Source organism: Biomphalaria glabrata, chromosome 1 (assembly GCF_947242115.1).
Source record: "Biomphalaria glabrata chromosome 1, xgBioGlab47.1, whole genome shotgun sequence".
Taxonomy (NCBI): domain Eukaryota; kingdom Metazoa; phylum Mollusca; class Gastropoda; family Planorbidae; genus Biomphalaria; species Biomphalaria glabrata.
Window position 1 is genome coordinate 36,215,874 of NC_074711.1, and position 18,752 is coordinate 36,234,625.

The window sequence follows — 18,752 nt, forward strand, 5'->3', positions numbered from 1 at the left end:
CGTACTTGATGTTCAGCTATTTCGAACTAGTTTTGATACTCACCAACCGTCAGTTGAAGTAATCTTGTTTGGAGCAACGCAAGACGACTAAAAAGAGTGAGCGTGTCTAAATATAAGTATTATGCAAATTGTTTGCACATTTGGTTTGTGAAATGTAACTAACGTATTTATCAATCTACTTTTTCTGTACATCAAAAATCCATTTTAAAATTGATTTTACAAATGTAAAATGTTCCAAATATTTCACAATGCCCTTAGTTGAATTTTAAGACCAAAGAATGTAAATTTCTTTTATATTATTATTGTAACGACGAATTTGCTCCCCTAGTTGTGTCTTTTTTTTTTACTTCAGTAACTCGATAGATATGTTAAAATGTCAGGTTTTGTTTTGCTTTCTATGTGCCTGAATCATATATTTCATGTGTATGGCATGAATTGAGTAGTCAAAATAGAATTTGGAGATGAACACAGATATGTTTTAAATTTTTTTTTGCTTAACATTAATAACAATAACGTAATGTGTTTAAAATGTGTTCACTTTGTATTCCAATGATATTGTAATAGGGAAGTTATTGCTTCGTCTGCTTTAAGAAAGAGATTTACCTGCCCCTTCTCACCAAGGGAAGATAATGTCAACAAAGAAAGGATAGAACCAGACAGTTGAACCATTAAGAAAGGTCTCTCTCATCAGATATTAAATACAATTCAAATCTCATCCAAGATACAGCCTCGGCAAATAGAGTGAATCTTGTTTTCACAGAAGTAGAAACATTTTTTTATCAATATTTTATTAGTGAAGTATTATATTTAATAATAGTTCCAAATCTACACAAACTACAGTTGAGAACAAATTAGTCCGTCAGTCAAGAGCAAACACCTTACACCAGGCTCAGCAACACGCAGTTTGATGAAGGGGTGGCTCGCCACGTCTTAAAAAACACAAAAATGTTTATACTTTATGTTTTGTTATTGTTGTTCTATTATTATGATAGTAACTAATTAGAAAAGATATTAAAAAATCTGACTGTACTGCTTTTACTTTTTATTTTTACTAAAACTGCACTTGATGCATACGAGACATGGCACATTGACAAAATGGAGAAAAGACTAAATGTGGCTCAACAAAAATGGCTATAGCGGATTTTAGAAGTCAGTTACAGAGATCGGGTCTAAAAAAAAAAAAAGAAATCCAATGACGAACTGGAAATCGATCACTAAATGAGGTTGTGACCGTCGCATAAGGTTTTTGGGGCATTTTCTCCGACAGAATGAATTACGCCTACCAAGAGTTGCAATGACATGTAGGTCAATACGAGGAAATCGCAAACAGGGACGTCCTCGTATAATTTGGTGCCTTAATTTGAGGGAGGACCTCTGAGCAGTGGACACCAGGTGGGAACAGGCTTCAGACATTAAGCTAGTAACAGATCTTTATGTGGACAGCCTGCCACCCAAAGAGCCGAAAGGCACGGGAGGATCTAAGTCTTAGTAAGTAAGCTATCAAATATCCATGATAAGGTTAGAACGAAAAGGAAACTTGCATTTCTGAATCAAGACAATGTATCTCTACGTTATAGAATAAACAAATAAATAAAAACCACGGTTTTACACTCGCATTACTTTATAAGACATCCTGTAAAAGAAAATACGTAGGATAGAAAGCGACTCTAACCCTGGAAAAGAGAGAAATGGAGAGAGAGAGAGAGACGGTCGACACATCATGTATGATGGTCCCATGGTCCAAAAGACTAAGGTACTGATGAAGGATAAAAGGTATGCACCGCATGGAACAGTCAGAAGGAGAGGGTGAGGTCACTTAATGGAAAAAAAAAAGCTCCAGAACTACGATTTTTGAACGAAAGTTAGATGTGAGGTTATTGCTTTGTGGGGGAGAACAGAAAGTTTGATGAGTGCGCTCCCCGACAGACCAGCACTTATGATTATAATTCACATCATCATTACAAACCACGCTAAAAAAATGGTCCTCGTATTAGTCACTGAAGGCGATTTAAATATAGTTTAGAAAACAATGTATTCTGGCTAATAGCCAGCGTTTTTGTTACTTAAAAATGACAAATTAAATTGCAAACATATATATATATATATAACACACATAGATCACATAGATTTCCAAAAGTGACAAAGCTTTTTTTTCAGAATTTTCTACTGGATAAAAAAAAACCCACTCATAATTGACAATTAAATAAGCACTTGATCCAAAGGATTCCTTCGAAGAAAAGGCGAAGTGAAAAGTGTAAATATTGTGGAGTTCCTTGAAAAAGAAAAGGCAATAACCCAAGACTTCTGAGATGTAACTAGCAGTTGGTACCAACCACCTGATGAAAAAAAAAAATCAAAGGAATTCCAATAAACTAAAGCACGACCTCGAGTCTTGCAACTGCATTTTTTTTTAGTTTAGAAACGATCGAATACAATCCTTTTAAAACCGATGATAGATCTAGACCTAGACCTAGTTCAAAACTCAAATTGAACTCTGTTTATTTGTATACTTTGAACAATTATAGTAGTTACTACAATTAGAAGTTATGGCCAACGAGCTAGTAATTTGTTTATCAACAATGTACAATAATTAAAAAATGTATTGGAAAATCGTTAGAGCCGTTTTTTATATCTGTATCTGCCCAGGTTCCACCCACCCAAGTACTTCCTTGACATTCTGAACTGAATAGAGGTCTAGTAAAAAAAAATTGGAATTCACTTTCCAAAAACATTTTGAGACAGTACGAGACAAGTGCGTGACAAAATTAATTGTACAAACTTTTTTCTTTCAACGCATGAACAAATACTGCACTATGGATTCCATCATTTCATTTTAATAGGGAAATAAAAAGGTTAATGAACTAAAGCAATTAATTTTTTTATTAATAAACGTGAGTTTTCTATTAGTCCATCACGCACGTTGAGGCAGGTGTATGGTCTAAATATAGTCATCACAGATAAGCAGCACTCCCGCTGGGGTCATTGAACGTTACTCGTTCACTGGACCCAATGAGAGCATCTTTGTCTTAGAAAAAGTCTCAGATGGTATATAGTATTAGCCAAATTAATCCGCCTCTTCTCCAGAGATGTGTGTAAATAGTTCCGAAGTGTGACAGGCGACAAGTGGAATAGGATTGTGGTCATTGTAAGTCACGACTATTTGATTCAAAGCTGATATCAACTCTATCTGTCTGGTGAAACATTTTGAATCCGTTATTTATTCCACATCCCATTCTTGGATCAAGTCTGCCAAAACATGAATCAATAAAAAAAAATATAACCAATTAATTAAATAGTTGTAATTAATTAAATTTGTGGAGCTCTTCCCCTTAGATAAACTTCATTTTCTAGATAATATAATGTTATATTTTAATAGGCTTTTTGACTTTCAAAGTCACATTTCGAGCTGGTCGCCAACCCTTACTGTAGAATGGAATATCAATGTGTGGCAATCTAAATGTATTTGTGAAACCAATACCGAATAGTCATGACCATTTTAAATGTATTAGTATCTGGATACTACTGGATAGTATGAACTGTGTATGTGTATCTCGTGTAACATTTAGTAAGATTGATGCAGATAAAGATGAAATGGGATTAATGACATAAGAAAAGGGTGATGGAAGAAGTGATCACGTGAGAGAGAAGACGTGACCACGTGAGAGAGAAGACGTGACCACGTGAGAGAAGACGTGACCACGTGTGAGAGAAGACGTGACATCGTGAGAGAGAAAACGTGACATCGTGAGAGAGAAGACGTGATCACGTGAGAGAGAAGACGTGACCACGTGAGAGAAGATGTGATCACGTGAGAGAGAAGACGTGATCACGTGAGAGAGAAGGTGTGACCACGTGAGAGAGAGAAGACGTGACCACGTGAAAGAGAAGACGTGAACACGTGAGAGAAAATAGGGGATCACGTGAGAGAAGACGTGACCACGTGAGAGAGAAGACGTGACCACGTGTGGTTCATGTAAATTGAAAGACTTTCTCTGTCGACAAACTGAAGTCTATTGTTTAAATTATTTCACATCTTGTATTTTAATTTTTTTATTTTCTGACTTATTAACATTGAAATTCAAAGCTGAAAATATCTGTCAAGCTTATTGGGTTGTCAAAAAAATGTTCTCTGTATCAAGTGAAGAAGTTGTGCTACAATGTTAAGTTGGACTGACTGAAGCTACAAACTATTGCATACCTTCTAGACAGTTTACAGTTCACGTGTATCGCTGGGAAAAGACTTATTAGCTCGTTGGCCATAGCCCAAAATGGGGAAACTCTAGCTTGACCGTTATAATTTTTTAAAAGTAAAAAAAAAAAAAAGAAAGAAATTTCAATGTGGCTACAGAACTACACGTTTCAACATTTAAAACAAACGAAATAAAAAAAAATCCTTTTTTAAATAACAAAGTTTATTCTAGGGAAAAAAAACTGCGCGTTTACAAAATATATCTCTCAATAATGTAGAAGTTATTTCCCTTATTATGTATTGAAAACTTGATCCGAGAATGGGTGTGAGAAAAATAATGTGTTCAATTATCTAATAAGATGAAACCCTACATACTAAGCCGTATTTGTGAGTACTGAAGGATAAACTTTCCTTGTTGGTAAAAAAAAATTAATTACCAGTAACTAATTGACTAACTGGTAATTTTTTTTATTGAACCATATCTTGTCTGTGCAAAGTTTCAATTTGTTCCTAGAATGGGTGCGGGAGAAATAACGTGTACAAACTTTGAACTAGACAGACAGACAGAGCGCTTTGATACAAGATTTGTAACAAATATCCGAACGTAATGTATTATATTGATAAAATGAGACTCACGGAGTCAAGAGACAATAGAAGAGCCTAACGGATTAAGTAAAAAAAAAATTAAAGTTCGCCTTTCAGACTTGGTTGTTTATAGGGCCGATGATGTAAAGGTCATCTAATTCTATGGCCAATGGTAAGCGAGGATGTCATGTGGCCATCAAAACGACCAACCGCCTTTACTTTCCCCAAACTAATGTCAGGTACCAATTAGAGCTGGTTGGACTCGGAGGCGCCCAAAGATCCCGAAATAAAACAAAATCCCAGTCTTCACCAGGATTCGAATCCGGGACCCCCCAGTTCAGAAGCCAAGCGCTTTACCACTCAGCCGCCACGCCTCCCCTAACAGAATACACAAAAAATGAGTCTTGTATTGAACTGTACTAGATGTAACCCGTTTTTACTCGGAAAGACAAAAATGTACATGATCCAATTTTTCATTATGTCTTTGACTTTCATTCAACAATTACATCCTCGTCTTGTCGCTGTCCTCCTAGTCCCTTGATACCCTGCAGTGAAATTGGGGAAACCATTTTGATGCTGCTGTAATTGCAGTGTAAGTAGACTCAATTGTTCTCCCTCTAGTAAGCATTTCTTTCTCTCTTCACTTGTCTATATATGTTGTTTTTTTTGAGCTATTAAATGTAGTATTTACTTCACACACATACTTTCAAAATGATACATGATTTTTATTTTGCTCTCCAGAAAACTTATTTGTAAGAAGAGTTCCATCAAAAGAAAAACGAGGAAGAGTAAATGAAAGAATTAAGCAGCCAATCAGGATCAAGCCTAAAGATCTATTTCTGTAACACTGCAATAACGTCCTATAGGTAGATGTAAGAGAGTGGGGGGCTGGAGGGTGTCCAATAGATTGGAAATACAAGAATAAAAATATAAAATAAGATAATTACAAGGTAGATAAATATGACGTAGATAAAAATGTAGTGGATAAACTTGACATAATTATACATGACGTACTTAAAGACCGTACGTAAACAAGGATAACACGTGATGTAGGTGAGTGTTTCCCAGACTTTTTACTTAACGGAACACTTCGCACATTCTGAGTAATTAACGGAACACTTTGTTTATTTTTTTTTAGAGAGCTTAATTCACAAAGTGGCCTACTAGATAATAATAATTACAATAGTTCGTGGAAGACCTATTCAGGCCTCGCGGAAGAGTAGGGCTCCGCAGAACACGATAAGAGAAACACTGATGTTGATTATTATTAAATTGCAGTTATAACAACTTTTAAGACACTGTGTCCAGCTAGCCAACTTACTAGGCTCGGTATTACAGAATACAGTTATAACAACTTTTAAGACACTGTCTCCAGCTAGCCTACTTACTAGGCTCGGTATTACAGTCTACAGTTATAAAAACTTTTAAGAAACTGTATCCAGCTAGCCTACTTACTAGGCTCGGTATTACAGTCTACAGTTATAACAACTTTTAAGACACTGTCTCCAGTTAGCCTACTTACTAGGCTCGGTATTACAGTCTACAGTTATAACAACTTTTAAGAAACTGTCTCCAGCTAGCCTACTTACTAGGCTCGGTATTACAGTCTACAGTTATAACAACTTTTAAGAAACTGTCTCCAGCTAGCCTACTTACTAGGCTCGGTATTACAGTCTACAGTTATAACAACTTTTAAGAAACTGTCTCCAGCTAGCCTACTTACTAGGCTCGGTATTACAGCATACAGTTATAACAACTTTTAAGACACTGTATCCAGCTAGCATACTTACTAGGCTCGGTATTACAGCATACAGTTATAAAACGTTCCGGATGTCAACCATCAGAGACAAAATTGACCATAACAGCTTCGTTTGACATTTTGAGCTTTTTTGGTGTACGGATATTAAATTTAAAATTATTTACTAATGTAGTATCCAATGTGAAATGTTTGGACAAAAAAATAAAAGGTTTATACGAAGGTGTCGTGTACACTTTTTCTTTTCTTTTTTAACATTTTCATGACTAAAAAAAATATGTATCCCTTTCAGACCTTGCGATCATTGGGGTCATCAGATTCTATGACCGACGGTTAACGAGAGTGTCCTAAAGCCAGCACAATGAAAAACCGGCTTTACTTTCTCAGCAAATATTGGGCGGACTCAGAGGTGTCCTAAAACGTTCCACTCCTGACCTAGATTTGAGCCAGAGACTCTTTCGTTCAGAAGTCAAAGACCTTACCACTCAGCCACTACAACCATACCAATTCATTAGGCTTTGGTACTCATTACCTGATGACCAACATTCCTCTTTAAAAATTGATAACTTTTTTTGTTTGTTTTGTATGTACTTAACATCATATGTCTTATAGATCGCAAGGTCTGAGAGGGGAACTTTACTTTTGTTTTTACTTACTTTTTATGTATAAATTTCGTTCAATAAAAGAGGGGGAGGTGAACAAGAAAGTAATGTACCAGAAGAAGTTTCGAAACAAATATTTAATATTGCAATCATCATGTTATAATCATAGACTTATATATATATTATATCTAGACTGGACATGGAGATCTTTTAAAACTACAAAAAATGTGAAATTTTTTTAAAAAGTTGAAACAAGGCGTTGTTTTGTAAAGTAGTTAAAAGAAGTACAGCTATTTTTATTAATTTTTTTTTTTTTTTTTTTTTTTAAAAACCCTAACATATGTAATATATTATTTAATTTTTAGATCTAGATCTGGTAATTGAACATCAAAATTAAGAGTACTCTCGTCTCATAATTATTATTTTGCAATCTTTAGATACATAATGTAAAAAGATCTAGGTAATCAATCTATTTAAATGTACATAATATGATTAAAATCAACAGATATGAATTATTTCGATCTAGAATTTTTGAAACATTATCTCAATGGAAACGAACAGGAAATGGCTTTGTTTCATATATTAGCGGGAAAATATAGTTCTGTGATTAATAGCCCATTCTAAAGAAAATCCGAGAAATGATTTTGCATTATTTCTAAACTTTGAAAACAAAAGATCATTACTTTTCTAAGACAGAAAAGATTGATTGGGGCGACTTCCCTTAGAGCTCGAAAAAGAGTTACGTATATAAAAATCTATATATATATATAGGTCTGTGAATCGATCAATCGCGAATGGGAATTTGTTTCCGGTGTCCAGTCTAGATATAATATATTTAAGTCTATGGTTATAATATTTTAGCAAATTAAAAACATTAATTAGATTCTTTTAAATTCATGATATGCGGATATACGCAACAAAATTAAACTTCATTAGTTTTAGATCAAAGTTTTAAAACCAGATGAAATAAAGAAGCATAAGTTACGTCAGTTCTAGATCAAACGTTCTATTTCACTGGAATGTCAAAGGAAATCCACGAATACAAAAAAAAAACCAGCAACAGAACAGCGTTAAAAGGATGAGCAGTGTCGTGTGTTTTTACCGCATGCCTGGCCTTTCGTAACCCAGATCTTGGGCATGGAATGTGGCTTCAAGAGCAGGCTGACCTCTCGTATGCCAATTATCGTGGAACAAGTGGTACGCGTCATTTTCTTTTTATTAGCAGAGAGAGGGGGAGGAGGGGGGGACACCAAGTGTCTGAACATTCAACGTAATTAGTCCATCAATAGGCCAGTTGTGGGTTTATATGTGTATAAGTAGGCCATTTATGTATGCATGTGTGTATGTGTGTATGTATGTATGTATGTATGTATGTATGTATGTGTGTATGTGTGTATGTGTGTATGTATGTATGTATATATGTATGTATGTATGTATGTATGTATGTATGTATGTATGTATGTATGTATGTATGTATGTATGTATGTATGTATGTATGTATGTATATATAAATGTATGTATGCATATGTGTGTGTATGCATGCATGTATGTATGTATGTGTGTATGTAAGTATGCATGTGTGTGTATGTTTGTGTTTATGTATATACTAGCACGGGTATCTATGTATCCAAGATAGGAAAGTGGGAGAATAAGATGTTAAAAAATTTTAGCAGACAGACAGACAGACAGAGTTAATGAAAGTTTTGTAAAAAAAAAAAAAAGTAATTATTAACGATGAGCACTAAAAGTTGACTTAAACAAGTCACGTGCCGTATGTTGTTCACGTTGATATGTTCTCATTACGTCCCTGACCTATATAAACGCAGTAAATAATCTAACGATCACTGAATATAATTACACTGGCTAAAGACTTTACCATTTATCACTATCATTCCAGATTCTAGTTTTGACTTTCCGCTCTGTTGGTGAATGTCAGGGGATCGAATTCAAACGGCTCTAATTATTTCTATTACCGCAAGTTCCTGGCGTCTGGCGTATTGGTTAAGGGTAGGGGTGGGGGTGTCTTCGTTCTATTTTTAGAATCCATCGCTTCAGGTCTTAATGTGACATATTGAATAATATATAGCCAGCGAGTCTATTACCTCTTCGTTTTAATGGCTTCTTTTGCTATTGACAGCCGCAGCGCCGCCGTAGCAAGACACGTGCCAAAGGTGTTCAATACCACGAATATAGAAGGGAGGATCATTGCCTGGGAGAGTGATTTTTATTATTGTAGGATATTTGTTTATTTTTAGCAAGTTCTGCAAGCAAGTTTGACTGAATTCTAGAAACTTGAATTGTGAACACATTTTGTTTATTACAAAGCTTATAAGAACTCAGCCGGTGAGAAGTCTGTAGACGAAAATATCACTGACACCTAATCTTCAACTCTGTGGTATAAAATTGAGCATGTTTCTTCGTTTTGTGTTGAGATCTTGAGATACTATTGTAGACTCTAGTTGTTGATAGTTTGTAGTACATTGTTTCTGATATTCTTTCTGAAAATATTGAAAACTGCCTTCTCATTTACCTAAGAGGAGACACAAACTGTCTATGTAATCTTGTTTTTTTTTTTTTGTTGTTGTTGTTTTTTTTTTGAGGTAACAAAATAAAGACATTATTCATAGTTTTGGTTTTATTTCATTTAATTAAAATGTTTTACTCCGAGGACATTTTGGGGCAAAGTAAAGTAAAAGTTTCCATTTCAGACCCTGCGATCTATGAGGCAAGAGATGTTAAGGTCATCTGGTTCTTTTGGCCAACGGTGTCATGTGGCCAGCACAAAGCCCAACCGCCACTTAAAGTCAGGTACCTATTAGAGTTGGGTGGACTCAGGGGCGCCCTAGAAATCCTGAAATTCAAAAATCCCAGTCTTCACTGTGGTTTGAACCCATGACCTCAGGTTCGGTGGCTTAACCACTCAACCACAGTAAAGAAACAGATTTCCAATATCTTCAAAGTTTTATACAGAAACATGAAGCGTGTGAAAAGTTAGAAAAGCGTTAGAACTCATCAAACAATCAAACAATCAAATGATCTTCCATTCACCATCGTCCCTTACAAGTTAAAATAATTTGATTACTAAATGGTTTGTGTTATGAAAACAAGAGAATTAGATCTGAAAAGAAGACTGCTAAGATTTCATTGCAGTTATGACTAAAAGAGAGCTAAAACTGACAACTAGGTGCTAGTTTAAAAGCAAAACGTCGGCAGTAGTGTATTGCGTCCCAATTGGTCAAGACTTAAATTTGATCAAACTCGGACTAAGCTTATGTAAGATAAAATATTTTAAAATAATTTTCAGCATTTGGTTCACAAACATTTCAATCACAGGAAATTCGACCTTCTTCTTCTTCTTCGTTCTCATTGTTATGTTGGAGTGTTCATATGACTAGACCAATACATGAGATGAACTGCGCAGTGGTTTCCAAATCAGGGAGCTCTCCATATAGTTGGTATAGTTGGGAGAGCTACCACCTTCTACCAAGCGCGTCCCCAGGTGGTGGATAGGGGAACGACCCTTAGATATAAGGGTTAGCTGTGAATACCAAATAAACGGCCGCGGACCAACTGGTTTGCAGTCATGGAGGATGAGGTGAAGTATTCCAGTGGTTAGAATATTTACTAAAAATATTTCAGAAATCAAGGGAAATGATTGCAAAAAGCGAGTATAGGGCGCTCTAACTCTAAACCCGGGTAGATGAAACTCGTTAGCTAGGGATAGCAGTTCATCTAAGAGGGAAGACTCCGAAACTAAACACCTGCTGCCTTGCAGATGATTTTGGATGATCAAAGGCTATGGGAGCACACCCAGAAAGAAAAGCAGGCTGAAGCCGGAGTCAATGGGCCTCCTGGCGCATAACACATTGACACGCAACCTCATCTATGTATGTTGGAAATTCGACCAATGGAAGCGTTCCTGTTTGGATTTTTGTTTATGCACTTTAAGAATACGTATCGAAAAGCCGCGGGTCTAAGTTTGTGCATCAGTGATCTTTAGTAATCTATTCATTCGCTCAATATGTTTCCACTTCTCCTTCCAAGCAGCTAATAAATTTTAAGGCAACTTTTTCTTTCAGTAATTTAGCAAAGCATTTCTTGCTTTCTTGCATTTCAAAGCATTAAACAATTTATTATGCTTGTTTTTTTCCCTTGAGATAAGAGTATTTCACCACCATTAAAAAAAATTAGTTTTAATGAGTCCTAGATATACTATGCATTCAACATTACTTATTTAGAGGTGTTTACCAATACTATTTAAGTTGGCACATTTTTTACACGTCTATAAATATCAATCTAAAAAGTATTAATGTCAAAACCAGATACTTGAACATTGAAATGAGTTGGCTAGTCGAAGTGCTATGTTTATCTAGCTGTAAGATCACGTCATTTCATAGTACTGTAAACACCTTCCCCCCCCCCCAACTTTTTAAGTGCTATTCCACTTTGAAAGATATAAATGACGACCATGCTGAGAACCACTGAGCTTCAACTAAAAGTGTATCTGTAAAATCAAAGTGTCATGTCATGACATAATGTAAAGAGAGCTCTGCACACGGTGTGACAGTGAGCTCGTCCTAGAGGCGAGTGTGTTGATTAGACTATGTTCCACTTGTTACAACGGACGTGAAGTGATCTTGTGGAATGGTCGAGATTTTGTCTTTACACTTACGTAACATCAACTTGTCTCTTAAAAAAAAATCTTCTATCAATAAAGCATGAAGAAACTCCAACTTCGAGATCGAAGAGGAGTCTCACTTTCTATTTGCACGAAGATAAGCGCAATATCTTTTTCTATTTGCACGAAAATATGCACAATATCAAAATTTATATAATATCAAGAATATTAGCGCAATACGTTTTTCCTATTTACACGAGTATTAGCGCAGTATCATTTTTCTTTGTTCACGAAGAAAAGTGCAATATCTCTTTTCTATTTACACGAAAATAAGCACAATATCTTTTTCTATGTACACGAAGATTAGCACTATGCAGCTATTTACACGAATATTAGCACAATAAAGTTTTCTATTTAAACCAATATTAGTACAATTTTCTATAAATACGAATATTAGCACAATATTTGTTTCTATTTACACGAATATTAGCACAATATATTTTTTTATTTATTTACACGAATATTAAGCATAATGTCTTTCTCTATTAACACGAGTTATATCACAATAACTTGTTCTATGTTTCTGTCGAGTATTTTTATTACCTGATTAAAGAGCAGATTTGTAGAGAGGTTTTTCGGGTGTAAAGTTAAAGTTCCCCCCTTCAGATTCAGACGTTGTGGTCTATAGGGCAGATGATGTTTCTGTGGTCTACGGTTTACGAGGGTGTCATATGGCCAGCACAACTAACGTCAGGTATCCATTAGAGCTGGGTGGACTTTTCGGGTATACGATCCATTTAAAAAGACCAACTCTGGATCTCTCATATTTGTGTCTCGCCTATAAATCTCATCTCTATGTCTCCTCATACTTATTTCTCTGGTGATATTTTCATGAGTTATTTCGTATTCAACTTATGATATAGTTTTTATAAAACAAATAGAACTCCTTGACATGTTTTTAAAACGGACTTGTAGGGGCCAATGGCTTCATGCGTCAATCACCACTTGCTAATGTTATAAAACTTTGACAAGCTGATATACAATTATATACTTGTTACCTTTGTTTTTCTTGATTGCTCATTCTAAAACTGTTAAAGGGTACTCACTTCTGTAGAGCCACCACAGCGTTAACCCTCTCCCCCTCTCCTGTCCGAGTATTAAAAAAACAAAAGCTAATTACTTTAGCCCTTGATCGAGATGGAAGTGTAGCAGAGCGCGGGATGGATTGCCCGCGAAAATATGAGCTCGAGCAAAGAGAGATAACTCAGGCGGGCTCATCAATAAAGATAACATTATCAAAGAAAATATACAAGCTGCTAACAAGTTGACGCGAAGGAATAAATTAATGCTCTTGCTGCTTAGCAACAGAAGCAGAAGTCACTAAAAATATAGAAAATATTGTAATTATTTGTTTTCTGCTCCCGAAAAGATATCATTTCGCACATTTAATTAAAAAAAAAAGGACTTTAGCAAATATACTTTATTCAAACACTCTAATGTTTATAGTATAGATGAAAATTCAAATATTTCACAATGTTTCCTGTTCAGGGGTGGTACTCGCAAACAGCAGAGGCTTTGCTTTATCGTGTATAGTTTGGTTTTAGTTCTTATATTACTTGTTTCAATGTAAAGAACAAATTATTTATTGGGTGAATTAATAATTTTTTCATAAAAAAAAAAATCCTAAACTATTTATACAATACGATGTGACCTGCTGACTACTATCAAAAGACGCAATCTAAAACGTTATGACAAAGTCCTAAGTGCTAACAAAGATTATCCTTCAAGGAACAGTACCAGGAGCAAGCAAAAAATGTTTTTATTTTATTGTAAACAATGCTTATCTCACTATCCGATACATTGTCCATATCTCAAAAATGCAAGAAAAAGCTTCCTTTTTGTTAAAATGTCAAACCAAATTAATTAATTACCACTAATTGATGAACTAAATGGTTACGTTTTTATTAATTCGTGTATTGTCATAGACTTTGAATAATTGTGTGCACAACTTGATCTGACACTGGAAAGTGGTAGAAATAACAGTACAAAATGTAAACATGGGGAAAACTCCACATATACAGCCACATCTCTCAATAAGTAGCATTTATTTCCCTTTTTCGATATCAAACCAAATAATTAACTACCAATAATAGATTAATTAATTCTTTTTTTTCATTGTTAGTTAGGCACAGCAAATAATTGTATAAAGTTTCAACTTGATCTGAGAATGGGTGTGAGAGAAATAACTTGTTAACAAAATTACCAGACAGACAGATAGACACACAGAGTGATTTGGTATTAGATTTGTAAAAAGAAGAAGAAGCAGAAAGAAAATGCGATGGAAAGACGACACAAAAGAATGGACGGGCCTGTCATTGAAATCATGTGTGGTGACTCCAAATTTCAACAGACTAAGTATTACGTGAAGGGGTTATGTATATGTGTGTATATATATATATATATATATATATAACAAATAGGTGCCGGTACTCAGTGATTGATTACCTAACTTTTATATACTAATAAATTAATAATATATTTTAAAATACAAGAAAAGTAATAATTTTATTCCCACATTCAAAAAATTCATTTTAACATTTATTATTAAGTTATTAGTAGTTTAAAGTTAGGCAATCCATCAGTGAGTACAAGCACTTCAAAAAAAAAAAAAGCACTGTATATATTTATATTTTTATTTATTTATATACAGAGAATGAGACAGAGAGCGAAAGAGAGAGAGAGAGAGGTATACAAATAGACAGACAGGCAGATTTAGAGTAGAATATAGATTTACCCCCAAAATTTGAAACCTTTGTATAAGAATTGTTTTTAAATAATGGTGTTGCAGGAACTGAAAATAAAACTATTCTACAACATTTAGACCTAGATTTAGTCAAAAACTCAAGAAATTGAAAAGTATTTCCAACGGATACTTAACTTATGTACTGTTTTTAGAATTGTAACCCAAATGTTCAAATAAAATTAATTAAATTTTAATTAAACAATGTTTGTTTTTGTTTTTTTTTTCCTTCGGAGATATGGGGACCGGGGGTTGGGCCATTATTATAACATTAAGACTTCTTTTTAAGTTTAGATTTGATTTCATTCAATTCAATATGTTCATTATTTTAAAAAAATCATTCTAGAACATGCCCAACAGCATTAGCACTTCACTTCGTATTAAATGAGTTACAATGATATATAAGTGAAGCTAATTAACTAAATGTAAAAAAAAAAACAAAAAAAAAAAAAACAACAATTTTCCTCCTTGCTAAAAGAAGACAAAAACAAACGACTCTCACTGTCAGTACATATTGCGACATACCTGAAGACACTTGCCAAAAGTAAAAGTTCCAATTGAAATGAAAAGTTCGTAACACTTAAGCAACAAACTTTTTAAAAGAACGCCTTCTCTCAGACAGCACCCCCCGCACCGGTTCCACTACTCGGGGATTCTATCAAGACACACAACATCCTTTCTGGCAGACTCTCTCGCCATGGCGGCACCGCCTTTAGAACAGAATTGTTCTTGTCGCCGTGTCTTTGATTTCTGCTATACTCCACCCTCATTCCCCCACTACCAGCAGCGCGCCTCCGACTCCCTCCCCTCTCCGGTTCACGTGGACATTAGCTCATGTACAGATCGTATCTCCTCACACACGCACACAATACAAATGAGACACACATGCTCTCGTTCGCACACTGCTGGCTGAGTGTTGGGTGAGCCTCTCAGAGGACAGGCTGAGACCCGTCCATGAATGCTAATTTATTTTATTAGCCTGTTCCTCTTAATTAATCCAATAAGACTTACTTTCTGAAATGTTTAAGTCTTGCAAGTGGTCTCAAAATATTAAACTGCAAAGTGACTGCGTTACTTTTATATCATCGAAACTTTTAAGGAATTTTTTAAAAATTCTTTAGCGAATTACTAAATGCGTACATGTTAGTGTAAGCAGTGGCGTCACTAGAATTGGTGTCAAATGAGCCAGTGAGTGTAAGCAGTAATGTGTTAACCCAACAAAATAATAACCTGATACTATGCACATTTGTTTTTGAATGTTGAATCACTTTTTTTTTCGTTGCTACCCAAACTTTTGATATAAATTTCATGAAAATGTCCAAAACGTTACACCATACTTCACAAGACCTACACACAATTTAATAGTACAATCATTGAAGTACACGCCCTAGAATTCAGTATTACTTCCGCGTGAAGAACCTTTCTGTTCGAAGTCTTGTATTGTATGTAGGCCACGCCTAATCATTTCTAGCCTCGGTGTTGTTGTTTTTAAATAGTAGAGACGCATACTGTACAATACTGTAACAATCAATGAAAGTAAATCATTAGCTCCTTCTATAATAGTCCACCAAATGAAAAACAAACCAACAATGAATCTTATTGGGAAATTTTTTTATTTTTTTGGGGGGGCGTGGGGGAGGAAGAGAAGGGTTTTCGAAGGGAAGACCGACCCAAGAGTTTTACTTAAATATGTTATTTTTCTTAAAATTCAAGCATTACATTCATTATATATAAGGACAGTTTTATTTATTCTAGACTGGTCTTGTGGCAAGCGTTCTGGACATCATTGTATCTGGTTCGAACTCTGCTTTCTGTCATCTCTCGTCATCTAAGACGTAATTATCTTCATTTTTTTTTAACAAAAAACAGAAATATGTAAAAAAAAACAACAACAGTTCAACGGACATTTTTACTATAAAATTATATTCATCCACTTTTTTTTTAAATAAAAGAGAATAATCTCTACCCTGCATAGCTTAGCAGACAACGTACCTACTCTTTATGTAAAGTTCACGTACACATTTAGTGACAACACAAAACTCTTTTTCTTGATTTTGTTTAATAATAAAATGATTAAGGAGATTATAAAGACACAATAGAGATTGGCCAATAAAGCGGAGGTTGTTTTTTTTTATTTGAAACGATCTATTGTCTGTAGATTTGTTTCACACTGATCATTTGTATTCTATGCTAAAAATAAGATAATTTAGTTTGTGCCGATATTGTATGCGCCATTAGGAGGGAAACGCAAACAGGGACATCTTGGCGCCACACTTTTATGGAGGTCCTCAGAGCAGGTGGAAAGAGGCTTCAGACATTTCCAGTGACAGATTTTTGTGAAAGCAGCTAGCCGCCCAAAGTGCCGAATTGTGCGGGAGGATCTTAATAAGTATAGCAGAGTAGGTTTTTGAAATAAAACTGTTTAATAGCAGGATAATGCACTGTAGATACCTCAGAATATGCATTTTGTTGGCTTTCAATACCGGAGATAGTGCTTGGCGGCGGGGCTCCGCATCGAACTCCTCTGTGAGAGCTTTCAGCGCTCGCCCAGACTCCCTTGATGGGCAAGGGCGGGAAGTCTACAATTTTTTTCACAAACTTCAGGAAGAACCTACAATAAACGTTTTCCGAAAGAATGAAGGGTCAGAATGTAATAAATATTAATTAAGTATACACAGACACACACACACTGGCTTGGCCCGGGGGGGGGGGTTAGAAAAATTCCCCCCCCCCCCCCGAAAAAATTAGTCAGCCGGATTACCGTAATTATGCGATAACATTAAATTTAAAATTGCTTCAATACAATTTGTATTGAAGTTACTAAGGGTTGCTAAAGTCTAATAGAGAGATTACATCGACATTCTAGATGTAGACTAGATCTTAGGAGTTCTAAATAAAAGCTTTAGGCAGTGGCGTAGCAACCTTGGCGTGAATTGGTTCCATTAACAGTGGCCCACAACCATTAGGGGCCTACAGCCTGTGGCGTAGAAACAATGACGCAACGGGGTTCGTCGCGCTTGGGCCCATGACTCTTGACCAGTTGGGGCCCACATGAAAACTTAGGGATGACACCAAATTGGAAATAAAATAATAACACTTTTGTAGGAACCGATAAAAAAAAACAAGGTTACAAAGACAGTTTGTATGGAAACACAAACTCAAAATGGGACCCCGAAGTGATCCACCCAGGCAGGTAAATGGGCAGGTTTCAATATTTGCAGAAGAATATCTGTATTAAATTCTATCAGAAGTGGTCCACCCAGGCAGGTAAAAAGGCAGGTTTCAATATTTTCAGAAAGAATATCATAATGAAATTCTATCAAAGGCAAATGACAGAGATGAATGGAGAAATAAGGTTGACAGATCCTGTGTGGTGCCCCAACGGTCCAGCAGACCAATAAATAGGTGAAAGTGAATGTGAAGTTAGATTTGAACCTGGCCTAATTGATGTCTTATAATGAGTATTTAATTGATCTAATTGTTTTGTATAGGTCACTCTCTTATTCGAAGCCTGAGGAATAGAAACATTTCGTATGACAAACATGTGCCGTCATTGCTCCAATGTTTTATTACGCTTTATGAACTCTATTAGAGTTTACGCGATAATATGAAAAACTACTTATTAAATGTTGTTTTAAATTATGTTAACTTATTTGCATAGTAAATAGACTTTTTCTCTTTTAAAAAAAAGTTTTTATTATTTATTATGACAGAACTTACATAACTTAACAATTATAACAAAAATATATTTTTTTGACCAAAATCTAAAACCATTTGCATAAATGTGTTTAAAAAAATCGTAAATAGTTATTCCCCTTACTACAAAGCCTCCAGTGTTTGTTACTATTAATAGAGAATAGTTGTAAAAATGGTGTATTTCATAATTTTACATAATTGATTTTAAAAATTATATTTTTCGCTTTCAAAACTAATATCGTCTTTTCCCCTTGGGGGGGGGGGCGCTAAAAATAGAATCTAAAAAGCTCCCTCAAAATGTCCTAAACCTTATACCAAAACTTTATATTCTTTTGAAAACATTAATCACTATTTTAAGCTAAGAGTCAGTGTGCACTAGCGGCTTGGATTACTTTAATATAAGAAACTGCTTTCCGTCAGGTTCATTGTAATGGTGTCTAGCTCTGATCGTGCGTTTGACGTGACAATTGTTGCCATTCCTTTTAGTCCCTATATATTCATTAAAC

General features: G+C 35.1%; 1 protein-coding gene across 3 annotated transcripts in view; it reads right to left on the reverse strand.

Annotated features, from left to right (window-relative positions):
* The window catches only part of LOC106060624 (limbic system-associated membrane protein-like), a 128,622-nt gene extending 113,330 nt beyond the window's left edge, over positions 1 to 15,292 (reverse strand). Inside the window, exon 1 of one of the 3 annotated variants that reach the window (XM_056034355.1) lies at positions 15,076 to 15,292. The gene's annotated coding sequence lies outside the window, so the exon portion shown is untranslated. Of the gene's footprint in view, positions 1 to 8,117; positions 8,229 to 15,075 lie in introns of those variants that run through there. The other 2 variants (XM_056034383.1, XM_056034363.1) reach the window with 2 other exon arrangements.
* Positions 15,293 to 18,752: the final 3,460 nt, after the last annotated feature.